We start from the raw sequence: 19,283 nt of genomic DNA on the forward strand, positions 1-19,283 counted from the left end.
ACCAAACAAACAGCTATAAACACCCTTCTGTAAGAGGAATTAGGTTGAGCCTTTAACCTTCCCTGTGAAAAGGACAACACAGGAATGTTAGTACTCAGTAAAAAAAGGGAAACTCAATTTACTATTTCACTGTTAAGTTCATATATGTAGTTATTTCATATATATGGAATATATATAACTATATGTAAGCTATATATATTAAAAACTATATAAAAACCTATATATAATTCATATATATAGTTATTTGAGAGAACACAGTGTGGGGGTATTGGAGAGTGGAAAGGATAAAATCAATGAGATCAAGAACTTTTGGATTTCTGGCTAAGCAGGGTATATGTACATGAAAAATGGGACAAATGGAAGATAAAAAACAAATATTCCACTTCGCATCACTATATGTTATTCTATTCTGCTGAACAAATTGAAGATTTATGAGGTGACACATACTAATATCTGTCCATAATATGTCTTTTGTCCAAATTCTGCTTTGCTAATTGTGGACCAAAAAAAAAAAAAAAACCAAACATCCATGAAATGGTTTTAATTAACCTCCAAAAACTGAATAGAAATTTGCCTGAATCACTATCCTACTGTTATATACAAGATCTGTTATAAAACAACAAATGCTTCACTGCTCCTTTTTTTGTAGAGCATGGATTTTATACTAGGAATAGCATGTGCGTGATAGGAATCTCCCTATATTTGGATAAGTATGCTTAATTTATCATTTTTTTCACTGTCATTCTATCAGTTCAGTTGTTAATACTATAGAAATAAAATCTGTTCATTGTTCTAGCACTGTTAGCTTATGTTTCATAACGCCAAAAATAACTCAAAGAAGGGGCATTGATAAGCAATCAAGAAACTAGTTTCACTGGAAACTTTCAGCTTGCTGGGAGAAATGAAATTGTTAAACTAGGCCACAGAAATTGAGAAAAGCATTTTATTCTGGTTTGGAAAACAGGAAACAGTGAGAAGTGTGCTGCACCTAAGGCCACCCCAGAGTGTTTTAGGAAGGCAGAGAGCCCCTCACTGAATGTCCTGACACAGTGGCAGAACCTTGATCTTCCCGGGGAAAATCAAAGGAGTGACTTATAACACCTTTGTTTTCCGTCTCCTCTAACCTGAGTTACTTCACCTGTTTTACAGAAGCATGGGTATACGTTAAACAACCTGAATCTTTTGTTCAGCTTCCAATTTATACCTGTCTTAATGTGTCTTCCTTTTGCTAGTACATTCCTATACAGTAACATCACATGGTACTCCTTACAAGAAAATGAAGTTCTACAGCCTTTGAGAAGAGTTATTGAATAGAAAAATGTTAGAAGAAAATATATCATGCTGGATCCAACAGCCTGAAACAGGCAAGGCTGCTGCTCCTCCATGTCCCCAGGTCAACTGGTTGTGAGGCTGAAGATGCATTGCCAGCAGGCACACACACACACAAAGCACACATATACACTATGTGCGTACATACATACATAGCCGGATACACAGATCACAGGCAGACAGTCAGAGCACTCACATGAACAGACAGCATCAATGGCCTCATCCTGCTCCTCTCCTTGGCTGGGCAGGATGGATGTCCACTAACAAGAATATATATGACAGGCCAGAGAGCTGGGCTCGTGCGAACCTCATGAAGGTCAACAAGGCCAAGTGCAAAGTTGTCTCGTCCCACTCGGTGGGTTGCGAGATGGGTGAATCTTTTTGATTCCCTGGGGATTTGTGTACCGACAAAGGCCGATCTCTGCTCAGCAGAGCCACAGGCCGGTAGAGTCACGACAATGACTCAGAGGAACAGTCAGACTAGCAACTTTATTAACTAGCAAACTACAAACTTAACGAACTAGCAAGCTCAGTGAACGAACAGAGGCAATTTGGCAACGGAGCTATTTTCCGGGCAACCTGTCACAATTCATCCAAAACTCCTATGCCCAGATATATATATATAGTGGAAGAGTAGAGGAAAAGAGAAGTGAGAAAAGGAAAAGAGAAGAGAGGAGGATAAAGAAAAGGAAAGGTATCACCACCCTTGGATCCCGCGATGATGATGACAGATGTGGCAACCCTGCGGTGATGGGCGCGCGCGTTCCCTGGGGAAGGTGTCTCTTTATACTCTAATCCCTGCCTCAGGTCACACCCCTGGCGGACCTATGTTGTTCTGGTCCTCAAAAGTTTGCAGGCGCTGGGGGAGGGGGGTGGTTGAGAGGAGTTTCATTCCAAGTTTCGGGTGGTTGCAGGCCCATTCCTTAGATAAAACTCTGTGTGACCTCTGGCCATAGATGGTAACTGTGCATCCTCCGACGCACTCTTCTCATCCCGTGCTAGCCGACTTGCTGCACCTTAACTCGCTACAATGTTTGAGACAGTACCTCTTTCAGTGTCTCACAATACCTCTTTTAGTCTCTCCTCCGAAAAGCTCTCCCCATCCCATGGTAGCCGACTTGCCGTCGCCACGCAAATCGCGCCTCATCTCTCCACAGTGTTTGAGACATTAACTCTTTCAGTCTCTCACAAAAGTCCTGCACCTGGGTCAGGGCAATCCTAAACATGGATACAGGCTGAGGGATGAAGGGATTGAGAGCAGCCCTGCGGAGAAGGACTTGGGGATATTGGTGTATGCAAAACAGAATATGACCTGGCAATGTGCGCTCACAGTCCAGAAAGCCAACTGTATCCTGGGCTGCATCAAAAGAAGTGTAGCTAGAAGGCCGAGGGAGGTGATTCTCTCCCTCTACTCCGCTCTCATGAGACCCCACCTGGAGTACTGTGTTCAGCCCTGGGGCCCCCAGCATAAGAAAGACAGGGACCTGCTCAAGCAGGTCCAGAGGAGTACCACAAAAATGATCAGGGGGTGCTGGAGCACCTCTCCTATGAGGACAGGCTGAGAGAGTTGGGTTGTTTAGCCTAGAGAAGAGAAGGCTCTGGGGAGACTTTACAGCAGCCTTCCAGTACTTAAAGGGGGCCTACAGGAAAGATAGGGAGGGACTCTTTATCAGGGAGTTTAGTGATAGGATGAAGGGTAATGGTTTTAAACTGAAAGAGGGTAGATTTAGATTAGGTATTAGGAAGAAATTCTTTAGTATGTGGGTGATGAGACACTGGAACAGGTTGCCCAGAGAAGCTGTGGATGCCCCCTCCCTGGAGATGTTCAAGGCCAGGATGGATGAGGCTTTGAGCAACCTGATCTAGTGGTAGGTATCCCTGCCCATGGCAGGAGTGTTGGAACTAGATGATCTTTAAGGTCCCTTCCAACCCAAACCATTCTATGATTCTATATATATAGATATGTACATTGTGGGTCCCTCCATCAGCTGGGCTCTGACACTCAGTCTGCCCAGTATCTTCCCTGGGATCCCAGTCTCCTCAGTTGCTGACAGCTTGATGTGCTAACCCCCAAGGCTGCAGCCTCGCTCCTGTTGCTGGTATAGACCATCACAGACACAGAGCTGGCCAGGACATTCCCGGTCCCAATAGCCGACCCTGCTGTGCTCTCACCCCTAGACACTCATGGACCGTCTCATATCCAGAGCTGACCCTTAGAGACCCACTACACCCCTTGCTCCCAGGCCACTTCTGCTCACCGGCTGGCCCAGCTTGATCTTCACTGACAGTCTTGCACAGCTGCACTTTCTCCAGTTGCTGCAGGATGGACGCATGGACACATGGTCCCTCCAACCCATGGTCCAACTCCAATGGCTGCACTCAGAGCTTGTGCACACACAGAACAGAGTTTCTCACCCAGGAGAGAGTTAGAAAGCAATTTAGCAAGAGGACAGGACAGACTGCACTGACCAGGCACAGGGCAGACAAGCGTACCGACCAGCACATTGTTTACAGATGACCAGACCTTTTTATCCCCCTATCCCTCTATTTTCCCACTCCTGTCCCTCCCCAAATCAGCTAAACACACTCCTTGCCCCACCTTTGATTCTTCCCCTAAAAATCCCATAATAAATCCTGTGTGATGCGCAACAGCTTTTCCACTGCATCCCATAATGTATTCCACGGCTAGGCAGCAACCCTTGTTAGTCTGAAAGGTGATCCAGAGAGTTGCTCCCACTCACTCATGGTGATGGGTTTCATGCCTGAACAGTAGGGCTCAGACTCTGTTGGGACAGCCCTGGGAGGGGCCTGGACAAGGTGGTGGTTCCTTGGGAGTCCTTGATTTGGTTTCCCACCTGCCATCCTGTTCTCCTCCACGCTTGTGGAGATGGACCTTTGATGGGCTGATGGCTCCTGAGATGGGCCTGGGAGTAGCTTGGCAGGATATTATTTGGGCTCCCCCACTGTGTCTGTGGGTGTGCAGAGCAGCTTTTATCACATAGCTTAATAGATAGGACCTCTGGACTCCTCATTCAAGGGTGTGGAAAGTGGTGACTTCCACTTAGTCAGCTTCACTTCTGTTATGCTGGGTGTAAAATCAAAAGGGAAGAAGCTGGAAGACTGAGCAACATTAGCTAATGGTATTCCCATGTTCAACAGAATATCAGTGGTTGCACTGATGAAACCAGTGAAATCAGGCTGAAATAAACTGATGTGGGGAAAAGGGGGAATCTTAAAAACCGACATTATAATCTTACTCTAAATGCTTTTAGATTATTTAATGCTAATTTAGAAAGAACATAGATTAATAGGTATCCCATAAACAGCTAAAATAGAATTAAACTTTGAAGAAAGGTGCTAATTGATTCCAGTGTACGTGTGTGCGTGAGTGTGCGTGCATATGTGTGAGATTATTGTTTGGAACCTAAGATTTTTCCAGGTATTTGGGCTTAAATGTTGAAGACGAGAAAATGAAAGGCTAAATGGACAGAACATAGAACTTCGAATGACAGAGACAAATATATTGAGCAGTGCACAGCAAGTGATCATCAGATCAGCTGCATCAACCTTCCAGAGACATGTTACGCTGGCTGATGTCCTATTGAAAGAACTAAGCAAGAACAGAGAGCTTTGAAGCAACCCTTTGAATCCAGTTTTAAGGACATTGTGCTGTGTCATTCAGCTGTTGTGTCAGCTGAATGACAAGTGCAAAGCTATCTCTTATAGGAGTCAAATGCACAAGTGGTGCAAATCCAGAATACATTCAAAGCAAAAATTTGTTTTAAGTAATTTATAACTGATTAATGTGTGCATTTGGAATATTGATGCAATTTAACTTTATATTTTCTTGTGTTAAGTGAAGAAAAGACATGTGAAAGAAGAATATTTGGAAGATAATTTATTGGATTGTATTTTTTCTGAATCAGCCATTTTTTTAAATTGTGACCACTGTTGTTGATACTGAAATGTTGCAAAATTTTTGAACAAAATTTCTATTTCATAACTGCAGATAATATATTTTGTTTGCTAAAGCCATGAAACTAAAGTTGTTTTCCAAATATTGTACCTGTTGGTTACAGTAAGAAGGAAATAAGAGTAAGATTTTCAGAATTTTATCTATGACCTAGCTTTTTTGAAATAGAATTACATAGCTTTCCCTGTAAGCAAACTAAAATTTTATTGGTACCTGGAGGAAAAAGCAAAAAAAAAAAAATCAGGCTAGACCCTCAGCTTATGCATATGTTGTGGGAGGAGAGAACCATAGTTGGTTCCTTTACACATATTGAACAATAACCCAAACTTTTGTCCTTCTGCAAGTAGTTGTCTTCATATGCAGGGTGGCTTAGTTTTACCAACATGGCAAAACTCTCTTATTTTCCATGAGTATGTGTCCTGGTTTCAGCTGGTATAGAGTTAATTTTCTTCCTAGTAGCTGGTATAGTGCTGTGTTTTGGGTTTAGGATGAGAATAATGTTGATAACACACTGATGTTTTAGTTGTTGCTAAGTAATGCTTACGCTAAGTCAAGGACTTTTCAGCTTCTCATACTGTCCTGCCAGTGAGGAGGCTGGAGGTTCACAAGAAGCTGGGAAGGGACACAACCAGAACAGCTGACCCAAACTGGCCAAAGGGATATTCCATACTATATGATGTCATGCTGAACAACAAACCTGGGGGGAGTTGGTTGGGGGGCGGGGGGAGGGCAGGGCCACGGCTCGGGAACTGGCTGGGCATTGGTCAGTGGGTGGTGAGCAATTGCATTGTGCATCACTTATTTTGTGTACTCTTTTATCATTATTATTATTTTCCCTTCCTTTTTGGTCCTATTACATTGTCTTTGTCTCAACCCATGAGTTGCCTTTTTTCTGATTCTCTCCCCCATCCCACTTGAGAGGAGTGAGCAAATAGCTGTGTGGTGTTTAGCTGCCTGCTGCGTTAAACCATGACACTATGTTTCATAAACCAGAGGGACACCAGCCATTCCACAGCACAAAGGAGAGTATGATCAACAGGAAATCCAAGCATCACATTGAAAGGCATAAACTAAGCAGCACAGAGTGACTTGCCTGACTGAAAATATCATATATCCTGGGGAAGAAATAATAAAAATATTAAAGTGCAAATGGAGTTTAGCTGCAGGGCCAACATAGTGGCTATATAGGAAAATATAAATTTATAGATACGATTTAAATCTAAATTTCAGACAAGACTCATGGAAATTTACCTTGATTACTGTATATCATAGGCCTTGAATATCATGCTTTTCCAACTAGATTGCTTACAACCTAGCTTATATGAAAACAAGCAAAAGAAACCTTCATGTAACAACAAATATTGAAAAAAATGACAGTGTAACAACAGAAGGCAGAAAATCTACCATTTACCAGCAGTTAATTACACTGTTTAAATAAATTATTGTGCTCTAATTCAAACTCCTATTTATCCATCTTTTTTCTAGCCTTGGGATTTCTATTATGGCTTTCAGTGTTAGGTCAAGTAGCTTACCTTAAATTAGTTCTTGCTGACCCATATTAGTTTGCTGTGTTTGGTTGAATGAAAGTTGCAAATTCATTGCCTGGGTCATGGAAAGTTACATTATAATTTTATCCATTTCACAGGTGATAAGGATGGGAGAGATATAGCAGAGCTCTACTTGGAATAAAAGCCCTAAACAAGTCATGGTGTATGTACATACATACATTTTTTACAACAGAATGGCTTGTCATATCTGCACTAGAACTACAGTTAAAGGTATTGGTTATCTGGTTGCAAGTAAATAGTATGTTCTGCCCGGTACTAAGAAACAGAAGAAGCAATCGATGCATCAGTTAGAGAATTGAGAACACAACCACATGTATTGTAGATACTCTAAATTTTCTACATAGAAAAATATCAGTCCTCCAATAGGTGTGATTATTTAGTATGCATAAGAATGAAATGTGAATGTTTTGCCTGTTCTAATTCAGTGGTTCAGAGGAGTGAAAAAAATCACAAAGAACAGTTTACATTCTATATGGTTACCATTTATATGGTACCATCATGGCAATTTTCATAAGATACATCACTAAAAGTAGGAGGCAAATTTCTGTCTTTACTAATCAAGGTTATCTTGGGCCAATCCCTTTAATTTCCTCAAATGGTTAATCTATAAAGTTGGTTCAGAAGGTTTAAGTGGCTCAAAAGGTCCCTGTGAGTCAACTTACTTTTGTTTTCCCAAACAGAACTTATTTTGCTAAATATCCAAGTCTGTTTGCCATTTGTGCAATTTTAAGTAATTCTTCCAATAACACATTCTATTTGGCCACTTTACTCTGAATGTATGCTGCCAGCATCCGTACTGAAAACAATTTAACTGTTGGATGGATTTGTTGACTTTATGTGATTTGGATTTATTCAGGTAGATGCATGCTGAGAACATTGTTTAATATTGATACTCCTCTGTTACTGAGGGCTTCTAAAAATGGAGCTTGCCTTATGCACTTACAGATGCAGCCACCAGATTTATGTTGCCTAGGTGAATAAACGCAATAGTTCTGCAGTGCTTTACCTTTTAGAGATGGGATTATCTGATGTCATTTTATGTAGCTAAACTTTTACTTTTGACTTATTGGTCATAAAGTCAGAATTCATGAGCAATTCTGACTAAGCTGTAGGTCTTTTATTGTGTTTCATTTATCATTTACTGCAAGGTGCAGGTACCATCAGCAAAGTCGATATCTTCAGGCATTCCAACCAGCCTCTTCTCCTTACAATTCATATTTCAAGGCCAAAAGTCTGAGAGTAAAATGAAAACTGACAATAAGAACAACGATGTGAAGACTCATCTTTGTTTAACTGCAGTAGTGCCCACTAAACAGAACTGATGAATTTGCAGTACATTTGATATCTTTTTGAAGGTTCTAGAAAATACTTTTTTTTCATAAAGGCATTAGTATTACTAGTATCTGCTGCTATCAAGGGCTTTCTGAAAACTGATGAAATGCAGAAGGAGTGGTAACTTGTTTTGTTTAGTGATGATATGTTATATGAAAGTAGCTCATAAATAGGGATACTGAAACTATCTCCTCAAGATCTGCTCTTGCTGGCACTGAGATTTTGGTTCAGATAACACTATAAAGGAATTTCCTGTGATGACAGGATGGAAGGCAGCAGGGAATAATATGGCTACTCCACTCATTACATTTAAAGTCCCTTTCCAGGCAATGCATAGATAATTCTTTTCTGCTTCATTCTCCTGCACTTAATAACACCTTTCATATTTCATAGATGTCTTGACTATTTACTCTGGATAGATTTGCAGCCATTACTTCCCAGCCTTATTGTTTAGTTTTCTGACAGTGGCTTTAAGTTTCCCAGACCAAACTTTCATCTTTTTGTGTGTAAACACTGTGTTCAGTTTAAGATCAAAGGTACTTGTCTTTTCATTTGTTTTTCAGGACATGGTGAAACTATTTCTATGTTTGTCTTCCATTTCTACTAGAGCTGTGATGGAAGTTAATGTGACTTTTGAGAGCTTTTGCCTCCCTTTCCAGGATTATTGATGAATATAAACTGTTCTTTGTGATTTTTCTAACCAATTTCTTTTTCTCTTTTGGTGATGACCTTCCCCATCATTTTGGGGAATCATTCTTATATGTCTGTATTTAGGTTTATATACATCCAGTTTGTTACCAGCCATATCAATGTTTGTCTTACTCAGTATCAGTTAACATACATACAAATCTAAATCCATAAGAATGCCAAGGAAGAAACAACTAAGTAAGAGACATTTTAGTACAAGGTAATCAATAAACACTAGAGAGTGCTCTGCAGAATATTCAGGAAGATTTCCTGTCCATGCCAGACATATGATGTCTTTTCTTCGTGTAAAATGACTAACATATGTCTAAGGAAGGGTCTTCAGTGTCAAGGCAGACTCAAGAGTTAAGAAAGAGTATAATATTTAAAGATTAGGCCTAAAATGAATTAAAACTGGACAGTAGTCTTGCTGAGCATAGTGGGATCATACTTACTGTAAGTGAACATTTATTTACTCAGTGATTAAACTAATGTCATCATAGATCATGTAGTACTTATTTAAACAGTTTGAGTGCAAAATGTTTTCATAGTATGGACTTGTTTCTTAACTCTGTTAATGTTATTCCTTCAGAGTACTTCTGTATATTTGTTCCCTTGCATTTTTTATTGCTTCATCTGAATTGTATTTTAAAATAAAATACTTTTAAAAATCTATTTGTGTCCAGAGAATAGTTAACACAATGTCATGAATAAATCTTCTATTTAGTACAGATTGCCTATGTCTATTTACTTTTACTAGATCACAGGGGTTTTTTATGGAATGAAAACAAAATTCAGAAGAAAAGCAATGAGTTTAATTCACTCCAGCTTGTCAGTTTATGTTATTTCTTTTTCAAAAGCCCTTGGACAGTTACTGGATATTTGCAAAAGTAGTTACTTATTCCTAAAGATTTATAACTTTCAGTAAAAATTTCTATTCTTTTTAGATTTCATATTTGGCACCAGCTACCTATTTTGTAGTTTTTCTTCTTAAAAAGTTTCAGCTTTGCTCGTCGGAAGCTGAGACTACAGCATCACAAACAACTATCTGCATGTAACAGAAATAATTTATTTACAGTTTTTCTATCCATTTAATTACATGAACTATATATTTACTAATAATGAAGCATATGCAGAAATGAAAATGATTTGTAAATGAAAAAGAGGCAATTTAAAAACAAACCTCATTCCTGATTAATTCAGCTTCCTCTGCTTTTGTCACACGTATTCTACAAGAGTATTTAATCTGAATTTAAATCACCCAAAGAACAAGTTAAACTACCATTTAAGCAACTTTAGATCAGAGAAAAAGTAAAGACAAGTTAGCTTTTTGGGTCAGTTTCAGCCGTAAGTGAGGAAAGCGTAATATACAGAAAGAAGTCTTGCACCAATGTCTTCTTACAAGAGTTTAAAATAGATATTTTTGGAACTATGTCAAAATGACAAAAAAAATCTGACCTTAAAATTAGTTCTTCAAAGCTAAGTGTTCCTAGATAGATAACATGTCTAAGACTTGTATTTTGTCCTTCAGACTTCCACATTATGAATTATTATGAATTTATGGGAATAAAAAAGCCATAAATAAATAAAACAGTTGGGCCATACTGTACCTGAAAACCACATCATCTGCTAGATCAAGGTTACATTTAATGCATCTGTATGTAATTAAGCAGAGTACTTCAAGACTTCTAATTTAGATTGCACTTTACTTTTCTTCAGTAAATTGTCTCCACTGGAAACAAAGTGGGAAACTTCAGGTATGTAGAAATATTGAACCATCTGTTGTTTGAGACAATAGATGATAGAATCTAAAATTGCTCACTATCAGTTAATTTCAATGAGGGGAATGGGAATCAGAGATTGCTTATTTAATTAAAATTAAAATTTCTAGAAATACCAGTTGTGCTGTGTACTATTTTAACATACTACCTAAGCATACCACAAAGTATGTTCTTTTTTCAAGGGCTGGGTGACTTTTTTTTTTTTAAATGTTCAATTAAAAGTTGTTGTTCAAAGTTACAAATGTCTTTTGTTAAAAGTGAGTCATTAGAGAAGCCCAAAGAACCTATGACTCGTTCTATGATAAACTGAAGTGAAAGACATTAGGATGGTGACAACAAAGAGGCATTATGAACTGTTTTTGCCTCCACGGATCAGCCTGCCCTTACAGGCCAGTCTAGGCTTTTTTTTTTTTTTTTTCACTCTCACCTCAGGTTTTAAGATAAACCACAAATCTGATGGTTTTTAAATTGAAAATGTTATATTTTCAATTTCTCTTGAGAGGAAAACAAGGTGTCCCTGAGATAGGAAGAGCAGCCAAACCTGGCAATAAACACTAAGGGTTAATTTTAAGAGTGTGTAAGCAGTAGGAACTACATTTCATAGTGAAAGGATATGTAGCGCAGCAGCCCCACTGAAATACAGTTTTGGCCTGAAAGTAGTAGATGCAAGTGTAAAATAAAAAGCTGCTGAAAGTGCTTGTCAGAAAACATTCCCATAATCCAAATCTCCTTAACTGATGAAATTGGTTTAGTTAGCAGAAGACATGGTGATAAGAACAGAGTTCAAAAAATGTCTTAGACACTATGGCATAGATGACTTCCATGCTTAACTGTTTAAATGCTTCCGGTTCACAGTGGCACCCACAACCCAGAGTGAAATACCCAAGTTAAATGCCTTTCTTAGCCAGTGCATAGTTAGCAGCTTTAGCATGCTGTTCTAAAACAATTTAGCATTCAGAGCAGGGAGCTGTCTAGACATTGCAAATAAGAAATACTGAGTATATGTTAATGACTGCCACTATCTGCATCCATTCTAAGTAATCCACCCTTGAAGATGGGTGCCAATTCTGCTTCCTTGAAGTGTGAAGCAGACAAATCTGCCCAGTAAAAGAGCCTCAACAGGGAGGGAACTATCTTGCCCAGACGGAGGCATTTCTGAGTATGTGAAGAAGTGATACTGTAGACATTTGGGAAAGATAAGTGAAAAAATGCAGCTGCTTATGGTGTTTACAAGGCCTTTATAGTTAGCCAGGAGGATCACTGATTTGCAGGTATTTCAATTCTCACTGTAAGCATCTGAGCGTTTATGATCCGGCAGCAGGTTATTTTCAATGCTATCATAGAAAGCACAGCAGAATGGAACTTGGTTTCTCTTTGGGATATTGTATTAGTCCATCTACTTTAGCAGGAAAATGAATTTTAAACAACTGTTATAATGGTTGACATCTATCAGGTAATTATGCTATCCAAAAGACACCATTCTCTCTGGCTCTTTCCTTCCCTCTCTGCACAATTGTCTGTGTGTGTGAGAAACAGAGAGAAAGAAAAGAAGAGAAGATTGCCCCAAAATAGCAATGGCACTCCTTTGAAATGCAAACAGAGGTTATAGGGAGCTTTTGTTAGCAATATATCATTTTTCTTCAAACTTCCAAATTTTGGAAGTTTCTGTTTCAGAAATTATTTTCAGCTTTCAAAGGGCAAAAAAACTTTGAACCAAAGATTTGCTTGGTTACAAGTCATTCTGTTCACCTTTTGCATAGTGTTAAAATCCATAGGAAGGTGTAATAAATAATACTCTGAATGTGACTTTCAGATTGCAAGAGTGATAACAATAATGGAGAGTTATCCTCAGACTGTAGTCCCAAGAGTCCACTTGCTTTCTTATTTCAATTCCAGTGTCCTTGTGTGTCCTGATTAGGGCATCCGTTTTAGCTGATCAGTGTAAACTACCTATGTACATGAATACCCTGAGGGAACATTTGAAATGCACATAGAACCGACTGCCACAGGTGAGAAGGTAATCTTCATCGGTTAAACTGGGAAAATTTAGCTGTAGTTGTGTTTCTGTCTACATGCATGGACAAGGCAAAGTGGGAAGATTTGGGTTATTTGCTCATACCTTAATTCAGCAATAACTATCTTTGATCTGTGAGCAGAAACTCCTCATAGTAACGAATATGATCATGAAGGCAAGATGAAAAAAGTTATTTAAAATATTAAATTTTACTTCATTGTAGTAGAATGTGCTATTTGTTAGGAAGGGACATTTGACTGCTTTCTCCTGAGTGTGAAGCAAAAGAGGGATAGTTACTCTTACAGTCATAACAGTTTTTTGATTAATGACATAATAATAATCCTGCTCAGTGTCATGAACATTTGTGCATAGTCCTTACAGCATATTTTAATTTTATGTGTTATGAAATACATTAACAGCTTGTTTATGACCCACTTCATAAACAAGAAAAAGGCTAATCTCTATTTTTCACCATCAATCTTTACTAAAAACAGAACTGTGTCTAAGACATGGAAGCACAGGCATAACGATAAAATCCAGGCCCTTTCTTCCTGTTAAGCATTTCATTATTTTATCATTTGATCCAGTATCCTGTAACAATAAAGACACTCTAATAAATATTTTAGCTATAGTTTATTAGGGGGTTACTGAAATACATGGTGACTAAATACTGTATTTGCTGGTTCAATGCCTACAATACCTAGAAATGGCAGGAGTAAAAGTTATATCCTGAGGTACAAATGGTGCTTAGGAGAAATTGTTGAAGGATGTGCTTCAAGGGGAATGTTTGGATTGACCTGGAAAAGTTCCTTCTATTACTTTTTTCCTTCCTTACCACTATCATCACTATTCTTTTTACAGAATACTGTAAGATGTCTTCCTTACATTCTTTAATTCATTAATAGTACTTTTCATTTCTGGAGGAACTACACCAAGAATAAGGCTATACCTTACTATTCTTGCTAAACAGCTGTCAGATTCTAGTGGAGGTGTTAGGAAAAAGCACCTGGTGTCTAAATCATTTACTACCACTTCAAAAAAATATGAGGGACAGAGCTGAAGTTATTCTTAAATAGCTGAAAAATATTGCATTTGTAGGAAGCAACTTCCTTTGTTTCATGATTTAATTCTTATGCTTTCCTTTAAAAAACCCACCTGCACAGCTGCTACCACACCCTCCCCCCTCCATCTATCTTCAGTCTCTGGGAAAACTAATGAAATTCCAAAATCCACCATAAAATTCTGTCAAAGCTGTTAATTATCAGCAGGGGACCTGCAGAGATATATTATAAGCTGAGAGACCGAACACCTATTAAATCCAAGTATTCACAAAATTTGAAACACATTGGCGACCATTGCGTCTTGTATCACAAGTCTCTTTATGGAGGATAAAGAGGATAAAAGACCTGCTGCTTTATCTAATTCAAAGTGAAAATCAAAGTGAAAAACAAATCAAAATATGTGTGTTAGTTGTTATAGTGCTATAATGAACTGATTACTGGTTATTTAAACTGAAACAAAGTAGGGTTTAATGGAAAACTAAGAATGTAAAGAAAGTCTAAGTTTAATGTAGGAGCTTTCCTTCACTGGGGAACCTTCACTGTGTTCTTTTTCCTTCTATTCCACAGTTGTTTTTCCTTCTGACTAGTACATAAAAAAGAGAGCACAGTAGACATGAGTTTGCCAGCCTCCAACAGGTGTTAATGCACAAACCTTTAACAGCTTGTGGGACACAGCTGCTATTATTTGCTTTCTTTTTCTGACCGTGCACTGCTATTTCAACACCCATGAGTAAGTTCTTTACTGTCAAACACCTGTTTTTTGAGTTTGAAAGGGATATTGTCTTACAGCTATCTCGTCCTACAAACTAGGTGGGCACATGGGAACCAATTTGGGAAAGGAAGAGAAGAAAACAGCAGTAAAATGAAAATAAAAATATTATGAAAAAGCAGTTTTCTGTTGAGAGCATTTGTAGAACAGAGATTTTTCTGTCTTTACAATGTGTGTGTATAAGACCTTACAGAGCTTTTTGTGTGTGGAGGATTCAAGGATGCAGAAATAGTATATTTTCATATAGAGGCAACTATTGTCAGCCTCAGACCAACTAGTTCAATAGAATAAATTAATTAGGAATAGAACCTATTCTCTTTCCCTCCATTTTTAATTTTTACATTGGGGTGCAGCTTGTAGCTGGAGCAGAGCAAAGTGCATTGACCTGTAAAATGTGCTAATTTCTCCATCTCAGGTTTATCCACAGAAATCTTGCCCATGTCACTTTAAGCACAGCCAAATATAATAAATCAGAGTGTTTTAAAATACGTCTTTAATTTGGAAAAATGGGCAAAGTGTATGTGGAATTTTGAAGATTATGATGGAACTGGAGAAGATTCTTCTGAATATTACTATTGCTACTTCAATGGCATCAGACCTATTACCAGGATTATCAAAGGTTCTAGATAATCTTTGACTCTAAGTACTGAAACAGTAAAAATTTCTCACTGCTTGTGGCAGTATAGTAGCCTCTACTGTTATCAATGCAACATATGAACTAGCTGCAGCCTCTGTCTTTATCAGTGAAACATATGACTATACTGTGTTAATGGTATACAATCTCTAAGATTGCATCTAGTACTGTCCTTGAGAACTAAGCCATTAAAAACTGCTTTGGTATCTGCCTGTAAACTGCAAATTTTCCTAAATATACAATAACACAAGAGAAAATATGGTTACTTGGGCTCAAATGATATTTATATTACTTCATAAACATCTAGCTAATGGAAAATAAATGGTAGTACTACACTAATTTTTTATGCAGAAGGCAAAACTCTTTACACTTCCCTGAAGAAACATTTTCAACTTTTTTCTTTTTGCCAGCATTTTAATTTTAGCCTGCCTGATCAGAAAGAGAAAGATACTTCTTGCAGAAACATTTCAGTAGGTTTTGTGGGATACAATTGGGTGAATTCTGAATTTACATTTTTTCACTTCAGGAAAAGAAAAATCTGCATCTCTGAACATGCTTTATTTGAAAGAATATTCCTGAGCTTTAATCTGAAATCATGTATACAAATGCTAACATAACTAATTTCTATATTAGTATTTTTCCATATCTTTTCTTTATATAACTTTTTTTTAATTGTTGGGCAAATTACAAACAAATTATGACAATTATAAACCAAAAGGAAGGTGACTATTAATTCAGTCCACCAAAACTAAGAAATCCCTTGTGTCTTCATCTCTTTTTCTCTCTTACATTTTTTACCTTCATACTTTCTCACTCTTGTTCATTTTTTTGACCAAGTGACAAGTTTGTTCATTTCATGGGAATTCCCTTTCATTTCAGAAAAAGTGAGGAAACAATTTCAAGTCTTAATTGAGGACCTGGAAGCTCTGTACTTTCTTGGTCAATTTTATCCCAGATTCCTTTGTCCACATAATCATTTGCAACCCAGCAGAAAAATTTCATTCTTATGAAAGCTAACATATCAGAGCAGGACAATCAACTTAAATGCAGCTGCTCTAAAAAAACATTTTAAGATATAAGTCTTCTAACTACTTTAAAAAGTGAAAATTAAGCTTTAATCCTCAGAGCAATAAAGATCAGTATGCCCAATGAGTAAAATGTTTTCATGTGTTACACTGATTGTTGATCAGAACTATTAATGAACTCTTCTGCAGGTGTCCTCAAAGCTGCAATGCTCAGTGTGGAACACAATCAGTGAAATGGTTGTAACAACTGAATGTACAGTTAATATCCCCAAAGGTGTGCTGTGTGCAGTATACACCAAATGCTCTACACATCTATATTATTGGTCGTTGAATCCTGACAGAGTGCACAATGTTGGAAGGAATGCTGAAGACACATTCCCAATCCAGAAGAATATGCAGGAAGAAGTATGATTTCAGGAGAATCTGAGGAGTTAATGAAAATGGAGATAGAGGAGTCTCTAGTTTCTAAGAACACAGATAGCAGGGAAGAATATGTAGAACAAGCGCTGGCAGCCCTTTAAGGTTAGTGCAGTTTGCTTTTTACTTTGTCTCAGACTAGAACTGAGATGTAGGAACTTAGAAGAAGCTGAAAAAAGCAAGGTGTCATGAGGCACATTAGTGGTGTATTTTGCCACTTCCAAGAAGCTTTGGCTCCAAGATTCTGGCCCTGCACCAAATTGTGTGTCTTGCTCATTGTTGATATAAAGAAAGAATTGTGAACAGTGAATACCTGTACACAGTTCTGCTTTCTCACCTTAAAATAGCTACAGCAGAAATGAAAAAGCTTCTGAGAAGGACAGAAAGGATAATCAAAAGTAAGGGATAGCTTTTGCAAGAGGAACTGATACTTGAGCCTGGGAAAAAAATGACTTAAGGGAGATACCATAAATGTCTACAAAATTATGAAGAACATGGACAAAGTGGCCAAAAATTTCTTGTTCACTTTTTCTTTGAGTATGGGTGCATGCACGCAATATAAGCAATAGGAACCAGTTGTAAAAAAAACCCAGAGGAGACAGTTTCTTATAAAGGAGATAGCACCTGTATGTCACAGACAAAAAATGGTTGTGCATACTAGACATTTACATGAATCTCCAGGGAGACCGGACAACTATTTGGAAGAGAAATATCTATGGGATATGAAATACAGAAATACTCTCTGTATTGGGAAATCCCAGAGTGAGAATAGCTCAAAATGGGTAGAGTACTTGAGAGGGTAATTGTATACATGTGCACTGTTTTCACTCTTCCTGAGGCAGACATTTATTGCCTGTGCTAGAAATCAGATATTGGGCTAGTTAGACCCTCTTCTGATTCAGTTTTATATTCTTACAAGGTGGGAAGGGAAAAAAAGGAAGGGGCACAATAAACCAGGAAAATTGTATAAGTATTGTCATCTCATTAGGCGTGTAGGAGGACATGAGAACTGCACTGTAGGTGGGAAGAAGCAGTGTTGTGACAAGCCTTAAAAATGAGGACAAAAAGTTAGAACTTTCCTGCTAAGAGAAACCAGGAATTGGCTGTAAAAAAGGAACTAACTCAGTAAGTATGGCAAGAAAATAATATGCTTTTGACAGTAGCAAGTTTGATGCACTGGAAAAGAGCAGATTGGGATGCAGAGGAGGATTGCAGCAAGTGCGGTATATCACACACAAGGGAATAATTTTTTGTAAGAGAAGATGGAGATCTTGAGGTGAGCTGCTACTAATCATGCTACTTCCTGTTAAGGATTCTAGGTAGTGAAATCCAAGAGGCACTTCTTGTATTACAATTAGACTATTACATGTGGGAATATGATGTGTTTGATTCTGGTTTTGTAATGGAATTAGGTCCTGCTATATTTGCATATAATACTAGAATTATGACCAGTAATCAAGATGGAATCACACCTGCAGGTTTCTTTCTGATGAATAAAATAGGAAATACATAGAGATACTTACCAAAAGGGTAAAAATGTAAAATGACAGTGATATACTTTGCCTTTGACCTTTCACATTCTCTGATTTCAGAGATTTGTTCAGCATTTCTACTACACAAGAGAAGCTAGAAATACTGGAGAGTGCCTGTAAGAAAGAGTTGGAGAAAAAAATGTGAGCGGGCTCACATGTCTTATTCTGGTGTTATGATATGCTGACAATTAATAGTCTCCCAAATTGATTTTGGGTTACGAAATTTTTTTGTTGAAGAGAAAAATTTAGTAGGCTTGGAGAATTAAGCTTTGAATGTACACATATAGCACAACTAGAGATTTAACAGTTTTACTTTTGACTAGCATAAATTTCCAGCTTCTGGGGAAAAAAAGAGGAAATATTCATGCTTTAATATTGGTGGCAACTAAAAACTTGACTACCAAAACTGAATTTAAAACTTGTATGGCTCCCAAATAATGTTCCATATTTGACCTTTAAGTCTGTCTTGGGGCTTCTATAGCTAAACAGCATTCAAAATGATGGATATCATACAGTTTGTCATTATTTTATAAATAATTGTATAAGCCTGCTTGTTTAAGAAGTGTTAGTGTCTACATGAAGCACAAACCAGGAAACTGTAATCTATCGTGTATAATTTTGTCTGTCAATTGTTCTAAACATAATTTTAAAAAAAGTACATTTTCTTCTGGAGATCTTGATTGTCTGGCTCTGTTTAAACTGCAGATTAATGTAAAAGTCAGCTTGGTTTGCTGGAAAAATAGCTTCAGGAAAGACACATTCTTTTTTTTTCCCAAATTATTCTTGAAGATGTAAAGAGAGGCTAAATTTTTAGCTTGCTATGACAGTTAGTCATCTGTTTTGGCTGTTTAAACCTCCAACACCTTTGTATGGCAGTCATGCTTGACAACCTAATAACCTTGTACGATGGAATGACAAGGGGACAGCAGTGGACATTGTCTATCTTGACTTCAGGAAGGCTTTCAGCTCTGTCTCCCATAAGATCTTCATAGGCAAGCTGTTGAAGTATACGCTGGATGAGCAGAGTCACTCTCACAGTGATTTCTGATGTTCAGTGTTTCCTCACAGTGTTTCCTGATGTTCAGACAGAGCCTCTTGTATTTCAGTTTGTGCCCATTGCCTCTGGTCCTGCCACTGGGCACCACTGAAAAGGCCCTGGCTCTG

The sequence above is a fragment of the Mycteria americana genome, chromosome Z (genome assembly GCF_035582795.1).
Source record: "Mycteria americana isolate JAX WOST 10 ecotype Jacksonville Zoo and Gardens chromosome Z, USCA_MyAme_1.0, whole genome shotgun sequence".
Classification (NCBI taxonomy): Eukaryota; Metazoa; Chordata; class Aves; order Ciconiiformes; family Ciconiidae; genus Mycteria; species Mycteria americana.